General features: G+C 38.0%; 1 long non-coding RNA gene across 2 annotated transcripts in view; it reads left to right on the plus strand.

Moving 5' to 3' along the window:
* The window catches only part of LOC112664739 (uncharacterized), a 58,292-nt gene extending 47,740 nt beyond the window's left edge, over positions 1 to 10,552 (plus strand). The window contains exons 5-8 of one of the 2 annotated variants that reach the window (XR_003139932.3): positions 1,227 to 1,365; positions 4,895 to 5,044; positions 7,904 to 7,997; positions 10,133 to 10,552. This is a non-coding gene — a long non-coding RNA (uncharacterized LOC112664739). The remainder of the gene's footprint in view (positions 1 to 1,226; positions 1,366 to 4,894; positions 5,045 to 7,903; positions 7,998 to 10,132) is intronic. The other variant, XR_003139933.3, reaches the window with a different exon arrangement.
* The last annotated feature ends 1,207 nt before the right edge of the window (positions 10,553 to 11,759 follow it).

An 11,759-nucleotide genomic window follows, 5' to 3' on the forward strand; every position in this document is an offset into this window, starting at 1 on the left:
CTACTGGATTTTACACACATTTTAGCATTTAAAATTGTGCAAAACATGGTTGACACCTACATTCCAGAATTTACTTCATTTTTTTCATCAATACATAGTTAAGCTCCCACAAAATCACACACTATCCCTGTAATGTTTCACATTATTTTATCTTTGTATCTCCATTCATTTTCTCTGCAAGTTAAATGTCTTCTCTCCACTCTGTCTCCCATGAAAATCTTAAGCTGTATTTAGATTTCTTTTCAAATTCCAACTACTCTGTGAAGTCTTTCCTGATATACAAGCCAAGCATGATTTCTCACTTCTCTGAGAAATAGTGCTTAATAATACTTTGTTGGCATGTCAAGGAGAAGAAAATGAAGAGAAATCGCAGGTCTTGGTTCTCATACCAGTAAGATTTCCAAACTTGTCCTTTCCAATTCCTGCCCTCTCTGAGCAAAAGGTCCTTTGAGTAATAATAGAAAGAGCATTGTGGTGAAACTGCATTCCAGAATGTTCTAACCCATAAGAGTGAGATGTCAAAAAAAAAAAAAGAGCACATGGAGAGAAAACCAAGTCAGTTATCAGATTGAGCTGACCTAGCCCATCTCTTTCCTAACTTTCAGTATGGAAAATACTGGGCTATTTGGACCTTTCATTTAGGAAAGCAATGGTACTAGAGCTAAAATGTTGCAGCATGGCTTTTTCTGGGGTCAACTTCATTTCCAATCCCCCCATATAAACAAACAAACAAAATAGCCTTCCTACTCACTATACTATTACTTTCATTTTCTATTTGTCCAATCCTTTCTAAAAAATGTATAAGCAAGCAGAAAACAAGGGCTGCGATGGGCTCATTTTGATGTCCTAAGTATTTAGGAAGAGACATGAGAGGTATTTGATACATGTTTACTGAATTGAAGTCTCTATCATCAGGCTTCCCCTCACATACCTGACTCTAAGCCTTACAAACCCTTAGGTAACTTAGAGTGCACTATATCTGTAATAGATACTACTGTAGCTTTCCTTTTTTATTTTATTTTCTACCATATATACGCAGGTCTCAACACAACATTAATTCCTCAAGCTCAAGACATGGAATTAATTTTTATATTGTTATTCTACATTCATCTCCGAGTATGATACCCCATGCCCAGTAAAAAACAGACAGGCAGATTCAAGAAAGCTTACTCCACATTTGGATAGACTATAAAACTGTTTTTATATATCTATTTTCATATCAACAGGTTAAACAGAGAAGGAGAATAACAATTAAGGAGTTGCCTCTATGCAAGAGATTGCTTTGAGAACTTCCAAATGGCTCCTTCCTATAGGACAGAGAGGGAAACAAGCTCTACACTCTCACTAGCAAACTCAAAGATCCAGGTAAATGTATACTGAATCTTGAAGGGGTCATGAACTCTGAAAGCTATCTTTGGCTACTGCACTGCAAGTCTCCATATTCTAATAAATGAGTGAGTACCTTAGTATCCGAAAATATCTCAAAGGAGGACCTTTTTTTCTAGATTCCCCTACAACCATCCACCTCCTTTACCTATTGGTTTTCCCAGTGATCCTTTCAACCCAGAAATAACACAGTCTAAAGTCAGAATTGTTTCAGTTACTTCCTCTCTTCTTTGTCACTGGTGTTTCATTTATCCATGTTTTCTCTCCACATTTTATCCACCAATAAGTACAATGTAAGTAACCGGTCACTGTTCCAACAACTGCAGTGTGCTTTGTTTAACTGCCATTCCAGATTTTATCTTAAGTAAAATGAATTCGGTTGTAGAGAGAATTGCTTTCAGAAAACCCTAGGGCAGTTCGGGTGGCTCAGCGGTTTGGCGCTGCCTTTGGCCCAGGGTGAGATCCTGGAGTCCTGGGATCCAGTCTTGTGTTGGGCTCCCTTCATGGAGCCTGCTTCTCCCTCTGCCTGTCTCTGCCTCTGTGTGTGTGTGTCTCTCATGAATAAATAAAATAAAATCTTAAAAAAAAAAAGAAGGAAACAGTAGCCTATGGTTATAATTGCTTTGGTTTTCAGAAGACAATGTATGTGTGTGCATGTGCACATGCACAAACACACACACATACCCCAAAGTCAGTTCTGAAAAGCCATTACTGGAGGTACAATGAGCAGCTTCATACGTTTATAGGAAGATTGGCTGATCTGCCCAAATCCCTGTCAAGACTCATTGTACAAAGCAATTTGTTTAAAACCTGGAGAGACACAGAGACCTGGCTTACAGGTGACTACAAGCCTCACATCACCAAATTACTCAGCATTTTAAAGAACTACTGCTTTTCATCTCTGACTTCAGCCCTGCCACAGGCAGCTGCTGGAGCTGAAGGGAAGTTGTTCTTGGATGCATTTGGAGGATGTCTGCAACCTTTGTGTCTTGTTGATTCTTTGTTTCTGCCTTTTTTCTCCAACATGGTTTATGGTTTCTAAAAGTCCTCTCTGATGTCAAGTGTTTGTAGCATAAAAAGATCCCAATTATTGGGCTTTGATGCACAGTCAAGAGAATCCTGCCAACTTTTATTAAATCCTTCAGTCAGTCTTTCTTTCAGTCAATACATTGAGGATCTTCTGAATGCTATTCCCTGTTATAGATTTTAATCATCTTCATTAGATTACTGCTTCTGCTACTAAGCACCATGTGGGCACATATAACATAGTAATAGCAACAGTCTTACAAATTTGTATAAAATTTCATAGTTTTTGAAGTTCTCTAACATACATCAGCAATTTGTTCATCAAAACAATGAGACGTGAGATCAAGCAGATACTACTTTATTTCAAGTAAGTGGACAAGGGATCAGAAAAATAAAGGGACTTACTCTTGAAGCCATGGATCATAGTGACATGGAAAACTTAATGACCAGAGATTTCATGAGACTTTACCACAGTAAGAATAAAAATGAAAAACAAGATCAGATTTAGAAATAAGCAAGGTTGACTTAAGAATGGTACTCACCAAATGCATCCTGAATGAATCTTAAGGGATAAGCAATGGTTACACTATTACTATAAAAGGAGGGAAGGGAAAAATCACATGTAAAAAATAGATTTTAAAAATACATAAGAACACTAAGAGAAGGGACTTTTAATTTTCAGTTATAGCTAAACTCTAGATCTAAAAAAGGCATCAGTTCATCTAGCACTTTATAGTTAAGTGACATTCTGTGTTCCTTAAAAGATCCATAGATTTCATTAAAGTATTTTTATTGCTTGACACACTGACCAACTTCATAACATCTTGACTAATTAACAAAAAAGGTGTTTTTTTGTGGTGAAAACAGAATATTCCAGGTCCGGTTGTCAAAATATCAATATCACTTTGAACTAGGGAAAATATGAAAATATGTAACATTGAGATCATGTGTTATAAAAAATATAAAATGTATCTCAGTATTTCAGGAAACTGCTGTCTTCATCAGTCTGTGTCAGGGAATTAATTTTCAGTCCTACATCCCTGCTGATGCATCTGCAACCTGAGAAAGTCCAATTTCCTTCCTTCATATGTGTCTAATAGAGTATGAATAGTTCAAGTGTCTGAGCAAAATCAGAGGCCAAGCCACAGACCCACTTCCTCGGTAACAAGGAGGACAGTGACTTCAACCTGCTGCTGATAGAGGAGCTCGCATCTTCCTCTCCCCAGGAGAGGTTTTCACACCTGGATGAGGTGAAAATTGCAGTCAGAAAAGAAAGGCCCATGGAAATAGGATGGACTGTGGGGCCCAGGATGACTTTCTGCCCACTCTTGCATCTCTGCAAACTGCTCTGGGTTGCCAGGGTACAACTCTGAGCTGAACTCTCTCTTTTCCCCCTGGCAGAGCCCCAAGGTTACCAACATGCCCAAAGGTGCAAAACTTCCACTTTGGAATTTAAAAGAAAATAGGAAAGAAGGCAGATTGCAATTTGTAGACCTCCTCAAATTCCCTCCCAATGAACCACTTGAGAAAGTGGAAAGGAAACCTCATTGAAGCATTTCTAAATACAGGCAATGCACACTTAAGAGTTATATTTAAAGTGGTTCCATTCTTAAGTCCTAAGTGAGCTTTGCTTTGTACCCTGCTCAAGCCCCATATACTCTACAGTATTGAGCATAAAAACTATTAGTGTGTTCTATTTATAAAAGATTATCAAACAGTGATACAGTCCATATCCTAACAGTGACTGTGTTTCCAGTATTGAATATATCACCTCATGCCAGAAGTCATTCAGATCCATCCAGCTGGCTGTGTGTACTCAGGAGGGGGGAACTGGGTGTGGCTGTTGAGAGCTTGTGTCATTCACTGTTAGGGCACTTTAAAGTGCAAGAAACCTTGACCTGATTCCTGTCTGAGCACAACCTAGGAACACTGTGTTATTCATTTCCTGAAATCAGCAGGACATGTGGGGTCTAGAGGCAGCAATGATGATGAATGCAGGTCTCTGACCTTCCTGGGTGTCTCCAAGCATGATCAGGAGTCCCTGGGCCACTTGGATCGTCAAGTCATGTGAATAATCACTGTTAACCAATTTAGACAACTCTTCCGTGGAACTCCAGCCTTAAGTAGTAATGAAAAACCATTTGCCTCCCTTTGACTGAGTAGTGAAAGGTTTCTCTTATATTGAGGTCCATTTGTAGTGGGCTTTCATCAGCAATGTAGGCATATTTTCAAGGAAATCTGAAAGTGAAGACTTAAAAAAATAATGAGTGAGCAGAAGTAGAGATGTGCCACACTACTTTGGCAGCACCTTCAGGGGATGAGGCTTATGCTAGAGCAGTGAACACCAACCAGGGGGCATATCTTTGCTTGATAGATTTCTTTGTCTGGACTTGGTGGACTTACTGGGGTAAAGCAGGTGGGGCATTAGAGACAATAAGCAACATGTGAAGTGGTGATGGATCTCTTCTATCTTCTCCACTAGGGCCTGTGATAATCATGTTATAGATTTCAACCCAGTCTGGCACATGGCTTCCCATGAGGTGAAACACAGAAAGGAATAATAGTCTCCACCTCATAGGAGGACATGCTGTATCCCATACCACATATTGGTTGATTCTTCTAACACTTGAAGGTAATATATTGACTATTATCTTTATCTTGTAGCTCATAGACATCTGAAGACTTTCCAGTAATTTTCTTTCTTTTCTTTCTTTCTTTCCTTTCTTTTTCTTTCTTTCTTTCTTTCTTCCTTTTTAGTATATTTGACACACCATGTTACATTAGTTTCAGGTGTACAATATGTGATTACACAAGTTTATATGTTCTGCTGTACTCACTATAAGTCTGGCTACCATCTGTCACTATACAACTCTACTACAGTATCATTGATTGTATTTCTCATGCTGTGCCTTTTATTCCCATGACTTATTCATTCCACAATTTTCTTACATGTAAGTTACAGAGCCAAGACTCATTCCATTCCACAGATCATTCTCTTTAAAGCCAGTAGGTTCTACTTTTCCCTAAATATCCATGGATGGTGCCTAGGAGATGACTAGGGATATTTTAGGACTGCCATTCATGCACCCACCCTCCCTCTTTAGACAGAACAGCTCTCTACCACTTGCACTTCCCCACATACTTCTCTCTCTCTCTCTCTCTCTCTTGTTTATGTACTTGGTTCTCAGCATAAGATTTTGTTAGAAGAAAGAAGCATGTAGGTAAAAAAAATAATTTATTAAAAATAGAATAGCGTAAAGTAGTTTGAAAGCCTCTGCAGTGCTTTAACAATGAAAGAAACATCTCTGCACACTTCCAACATCAATTTATAGTTTGCTAAATACATAATTATGCTAAGTTAGAAAGCTACACAGAGTTATTTCTATCAACTGGGTTTAGCCATTGTTACTTAATCTTTCTTGCCTTTATGTACAGTTCTGAGAGCCCCTTCAGGGATTGCTAAATACGGGTTTTAGGGCAAGGAGGGTACAATGTGTAATTACCATCGAATTCTGGTGCCCACATGGTAAGAAGAGTAATATGCACCCCCCAGTAGTACTCCCTCACACACACAAATGTATTTCCCACTAGATACTGCCTTAACAAGCCTCCATGTACTCTGCATGTGTGAACTATAACATTAAAGAATTTCAAAGTTATAAAATACCAAGGACTGGCAGGACCTCCCAGTCTAGGTAGGATGGCAGGGCAGAAGCACAAGAATCCTGTAAGAGGTGATATGGTGAGCTGTGCAGGGTACCTGTGTTGGGGAACGGGAGAGTAGATCAGTGTGGCCTGGAGAATATGGGTTCAGTGCCCCCCATTACATGAATGACTGGAGAAAAACGTGATGCCTTTTACTGAAGGAGAGATAAGAAAGGGCTTGTCAACCTCCTGGATCAGGAATCCAAGGATGCAAGGATTTCTCAGTCCCCATTCCTACAGTGATACAGTGGATCTCAAGGAACTGTATACAGAGGACCCAGGAAACAGTATCAGCAACATGCCTTAGATGTATCTGATGCTGCCTATTTATCAGAGAATGTTCAAGGCCCTTACCATACGTTCATTCATTTAATCTTCACAACAGTCTCCTAAGATTGGTACATCACTGGCACCATTTTACAGATAAGGCACTGTAAACTGAGGCTTACCTGTAAACTCAGGTAAACTGAGGCACAGGCAGGTTTGGCAACTTGCTCAAGATCACCGTCCTTACTGCACTGCAGCAGTCAGCAAAGATAGGTTTATTTGAAGTGCTGTGGACATTTGGATTCGTGAATTAAAACAAACTCAGGGTTCCATTCCTTGACTTCTTCACTGTGGGAGCTCCGATGAAGACTTTTCATGAAGATGTAAAGGGCTTTGTGAGGCAGTGGGAGAAGGTGTGCATGTTATTGAGGTCTACAGAAAGTTATGTGCTCTAATGCAGGAGGAGGAGGTGGCTTACCCAGATCTCCTATGTTCTCAGCACAATACACAAACTAAAAACCCCAAAAGACACCAGCTCATGCTCTTTAAGCACAACCCAAGAAGAGTTTAACAAAAGATTTGGGGATAAGCTTTCTCATTCTCAGGGAGCACTCACTCTATAAAAGAGCAAATCATGTGGGGATTTGCTAGGTTGTCAGTTACCACCATGCATTTTAACTTACTGTAAAACAGGGTACCTTCCAGAAGCTTCTGCCACACTGTGGGCAGAATTTCTTTAGTTCTTCTAGTCTAGTTCCTGGGTAGGGTTTGCTCACTCTAATACATGGGATGAGAGAAGTATTTCAACCAACTCAAATCCAGAACTCAACATGAAGTGCTTGGAAATAATACTGTAAGATTAACCTTACCAAACACCAAAGAGTGACCAGTTTCAGAAAAACAAACAAACAAACAAACAAACAAAAAACTCTTTGATTTGTGATGTTTGCAATACTACCTTTACTGCATTTGCAACTGCATTTGCAACCTCACCTTTCCAACACACAACCCTCTCTTCCATGCCCCAATAAAAGAACAAGACAGATATGCAAATTTGGTAGCAAATTAATCAAAGTTCATTTCATTTTTGTAATTATTTCATGCCTGTTGTTGTTGGCTCTTACATAAAACATCCAGTCCCTCATTCAATTTATGACTATATTTTTACCTTTGTAGAACTCTTAATTTATTTGAAAATAAAGCATTTGAAGATAAAATATTCAGAGCATTATTAGATAAATTATTATTAAATTGACTTCTTCCTTTGCCAAACACCTTGTTCCTTTGAACAAGCTGAGCAATTTGTAAGAGAACATCTGCCTCTTGACCTGTATGTGTTATTCCCACTGAGGTACCAGTCACACAATGAGAAGAAAAATACAGATATAAATCTGTTAATCTTACCATATGAGTTGGTTACTTGCTTGTAAAACTACAACAAAGAGCCTCAGAAAAGAAGAGAAATTTCTAGAGCGTATCCTTGTTAGATAAATGTCTGATAATATGATTATCTTTGTAGGACTTCCTGGGAATTGAGACATAAAACAACAACAACAACAACAACAACAACAACAACATACATCTTGTACTCAAGGAGCCTGTGAGTTCAACAGGTGTGTGTGTAACAACCTTAAATTTCAGACAGCAGCAAGCCTATTTTGTGTTTATTTAAAATTCTTTTCATTCTATCATATCTATTTTATTTCCATCATATATGTATATCTGTGTTCTCCAAAGTGTACCTTCAGGAATGCCTTATCTTACATATGTTTGCATCCTCCATCACCTGATCATAGTAGGTCCTCAAAAATTTTTGGTAAAATAAAGCAGAATCTATCTTCCCATAAGTATGATTCTCTGTAAAGAGAAACCTGAAGAGCTATCTGTTGTTATTACAATCTGAACAAGATCAGGAATTGCAAATATATGATACATCATTTCTACTTAAGGATAATATAAGCAGATATGCTTTTTTTCCTGATTTTTCAGAGGAAAGACTTGCTTATCCTAAATTGATTTGTCATTCAAATACCAACCAACCAGCTTGTCTTTTTTGTGAATGTACTATTGTATAAAGACATTGTAATAAGACATGATCCCAGGCTCAAATATTGGTCATGCAGAGATGAATTAGGCATAGTTGCCAGCCTCATGCTACTGGAAAGGACAAGCCTAAAATATGTCAACAAATAATTATCTATAAAGATTATGGGAGATCAGTGTGAAAATAGAAGCCAAAAATGTATGAACCACTGGACAGAAAGAGTTCCAGGGACTTGATGTACCCACCCTAGTACCAACATCTGATCTCAGGAGCTGGAGCCAAAATACAGGAAAAAAGGAACATGAATCGATCTGGTCCAAGAGAAACCAATGGCTACTTGAAAACTCCTTTTCTTTTGCTTTCTTCCTTTTTTAAAACAAATTATTAATGACAGTTGTGGAAAACAAATTATTAATGACAGTTGTGGAAAACAGAATACTCTGTGTTAGTTTGTCACTGATAGCAGTTGCTAATTAGAGCAATTAGTTTCACAGCGCTAATGTATGCCATAATAATTCTTACTAAAGAATAAATACAATAAAAATTTTTCTCAATTTCAGCAACTCCAAGATCCTGTTTTTATAGGTAAATGATTAAAGAAGCTATAAAAACATGTATGTCCAACATTAATTTGATACTAGACATGATCAGAAAATGATATCGTCATCTTCCCTACATATGGATTATCTCTTTATCTCTTCCATTTTATATCATTTAATCACTGACAGTGACCAAATGTATTACTATGTGGGTCGATTGTTGTATCTCAGGATAATCATCTATTATTTGGGGCTACTAATAGCCTAGTTAATAAGACCTACGGGAATATTAACAGGATAAGCAAACCACAACCAGGGCTACTCTGGTTCAAATTAAAATGCTGGGTTTTTTTGTTGTTTATCATTATGTGTGTTGAATATTGTGTCTTTACCTAAGGGATTATGTGAGGTTTGTAATATTTATAAAGAGAACAGCTACTCATCTCAGGGCCATTTCAAGAGTATGTATTATTTATTTCCTGATCTACCCCCTCCAATGTTCAATATCTTTTAAGAACTGTGATTAATAAAACATTCCAATTTGAACAGTGTGGGTTCTATTCACAAAACATGGTTATTCAGCCCATTTCTATGCAGACATCACCAGGGAGAGTACTTATCACCAAAAAATGCATAATCAACATCAGATATTTTGAATTAATGATTTTAGGGAGGAGGTTCATTAAACTCTTTGCTTCAGCCCTAAGTGGGACTTCTCAATTAAGTATGAAGGGATTGGGAATGAGAAGGGACGTGCACATTAAAAAATAGTGTGTCAAGCTCAGTTAAAGCTGTGCTAAAGCCTTTCATTCAAGATCTGTCAAGAAATCATTATCTTTTCTTTTTCTTTTTTTCTCTGAGTTTTTTTTTTTATAACTGAGGTTTAATGTATTATTAATAGAAGAAGAGGGATAAGGAACACTAGACTGTTATTGTGCAGTGCAGCAGCACTTTTAGGTCTGGGTACAAGCACTAAGAGGTATTTCTTCCATCTTTAATAAACGCAGATGCTGGAGGATGGGTCTGTGCTTATGCGAGCAAGGCAAAACAGGTCGGAGACACTGCCCTGCATGGCAGTGTATCCTTAGAGCAATTTACTGGGTTCTCATATCACAAAATCCATGGTACTGAATCTATAAAAATATTTAGTGTTGCTATGTTTCAGGCATCAAATAGCGTTTTACATTCTGTTTGGGGATGGAACTGAAATGAAGCAAGAGAATCCATCAGCGGGGTGTTAATCAAACACCTACCTTGTGCCCTCTACTGTTCTGCTTCAGAAAAGATGAGATGACTCCTATCCTCAAGACCACTGCCATCTGGTTGGATAACAACAGTGATGTGGAAGTCCACAGTTTGCCAGAGATTAAAGCTCAAGCCAAAAACAAACAAACAAACAAACAAACAAACAAAAACCATCCTGAGGGCACCTGGGTGGCTCAGTTGGTTAAACATCGGCCTTCTGCTCAGATCCTGATCTCAGTGTCCTGGGATCAAGCTCATGTTGGACTCTCTGCTCAGCAGGAAGTGTGCTTCTCTGTCTCCCTCTGTCTGCCCCCGCCTTGTGCCCTCTCTCTCTCTCAAATAAACAAAATATTTTTTTTTTAAAGAAAAAACTCTTGCATTCCTTCTTTGCTGACCTCAAAAGCTCTTTATGGATATGCTGAGGCTGGTATAAAAGCCCCCTTCTCCCACACCCAACTCTTACTGAATAGAATCTTAAAAGAATTTGGATTCCTTTTATCCAATCACCCAAAAAATGCTTAAATGATTATTTTCTCTAGTCCATCAACATCAAATTCCTTTAACCTGCTTCTATTTACATATTACTCTGTTCTGAATATTGAACAAAGGAAGCCCTCAGGTATTTTGTAGCCAAATGTTTTATCTAAAAATGCTACTGTAATAATAGTTTTTTTAATGTGCGGATTTAATATCTGCAAAAAAGTATTTTAAAAGTGCTTCCTATGACTGTCTCATTGCATATACATAATAGTGTGAATTATTGTAAGTAAACATGTTGTTATCATAATAATTTTGATATATGAGTACAATGAGTCCTTGACCAAGCTCTCATTGCCAGTCAATAGTGGAGGCAGGGCTCAAGCCCAGTGCTCAGCCCCTCTGCTCTGCTTCTCTAATGGTCTAGCAGATGTTTTGAGGATTCCCTTGAACTAGTCAAAGAGAAACTTTTTTAAAAATAACTTTCTTTGTACAGCCATTATGGAGAACAGTATAGAGATTCCTCAAAAAATTAGACATATAACTACCATGTGCTCCATCAATCCTGCTTCTGGGTATATATATTCAAAGGATAGGGAAACAGAATATTAAAGAGATTTCTGCACCCCCATGTTCATTGCACCATTAGTTACAATAACCAAGACAGGAAGACAACTTAAGTGCCCATCCCTGGATGAATGGATAAAGGAATTATACATACAATGGAATATTATTCAGCAACAAGAAAGAAAGAAATCCTGCCATTTGCAACAACATGGATGGGCCTTGAGGGCATTATGCTAAGTGAAATAAACCAGCTGGAGACCAGACAGGTTGGTTGCTAGGGGCTGGAGGTAGGGGATTTGGGAGAGGCTGGTTAAAGGATCCAAACTTTCAGTTATAAGATGAATAAGGTCAGAGGATCTAATGTATGACCTGATGATTATAGTTGATAATACTATATTATGTAATTGACATATTAAGAGCCTAAAACTAAAATGTTCTTAAAAAAAAGATAAATATGTGAGGTGATGAATAGGTTAAGAAACTTCAAAATGTTTATGTATATC

The sequence above is a fragment of the Canis lupus genome, chromosome 17, assembly GCF_003254725.2.
Source record: "Canis lupus dingo isolate Sandy chromosome 17, ASM325472v2, whole genome shotgun sequence".
Classification (NCBI taxonomy): Eukaryota; Metazoa; Chordata; class Mammalia; order Carnivora; family Canidae; genus Canis; species Canis lupus.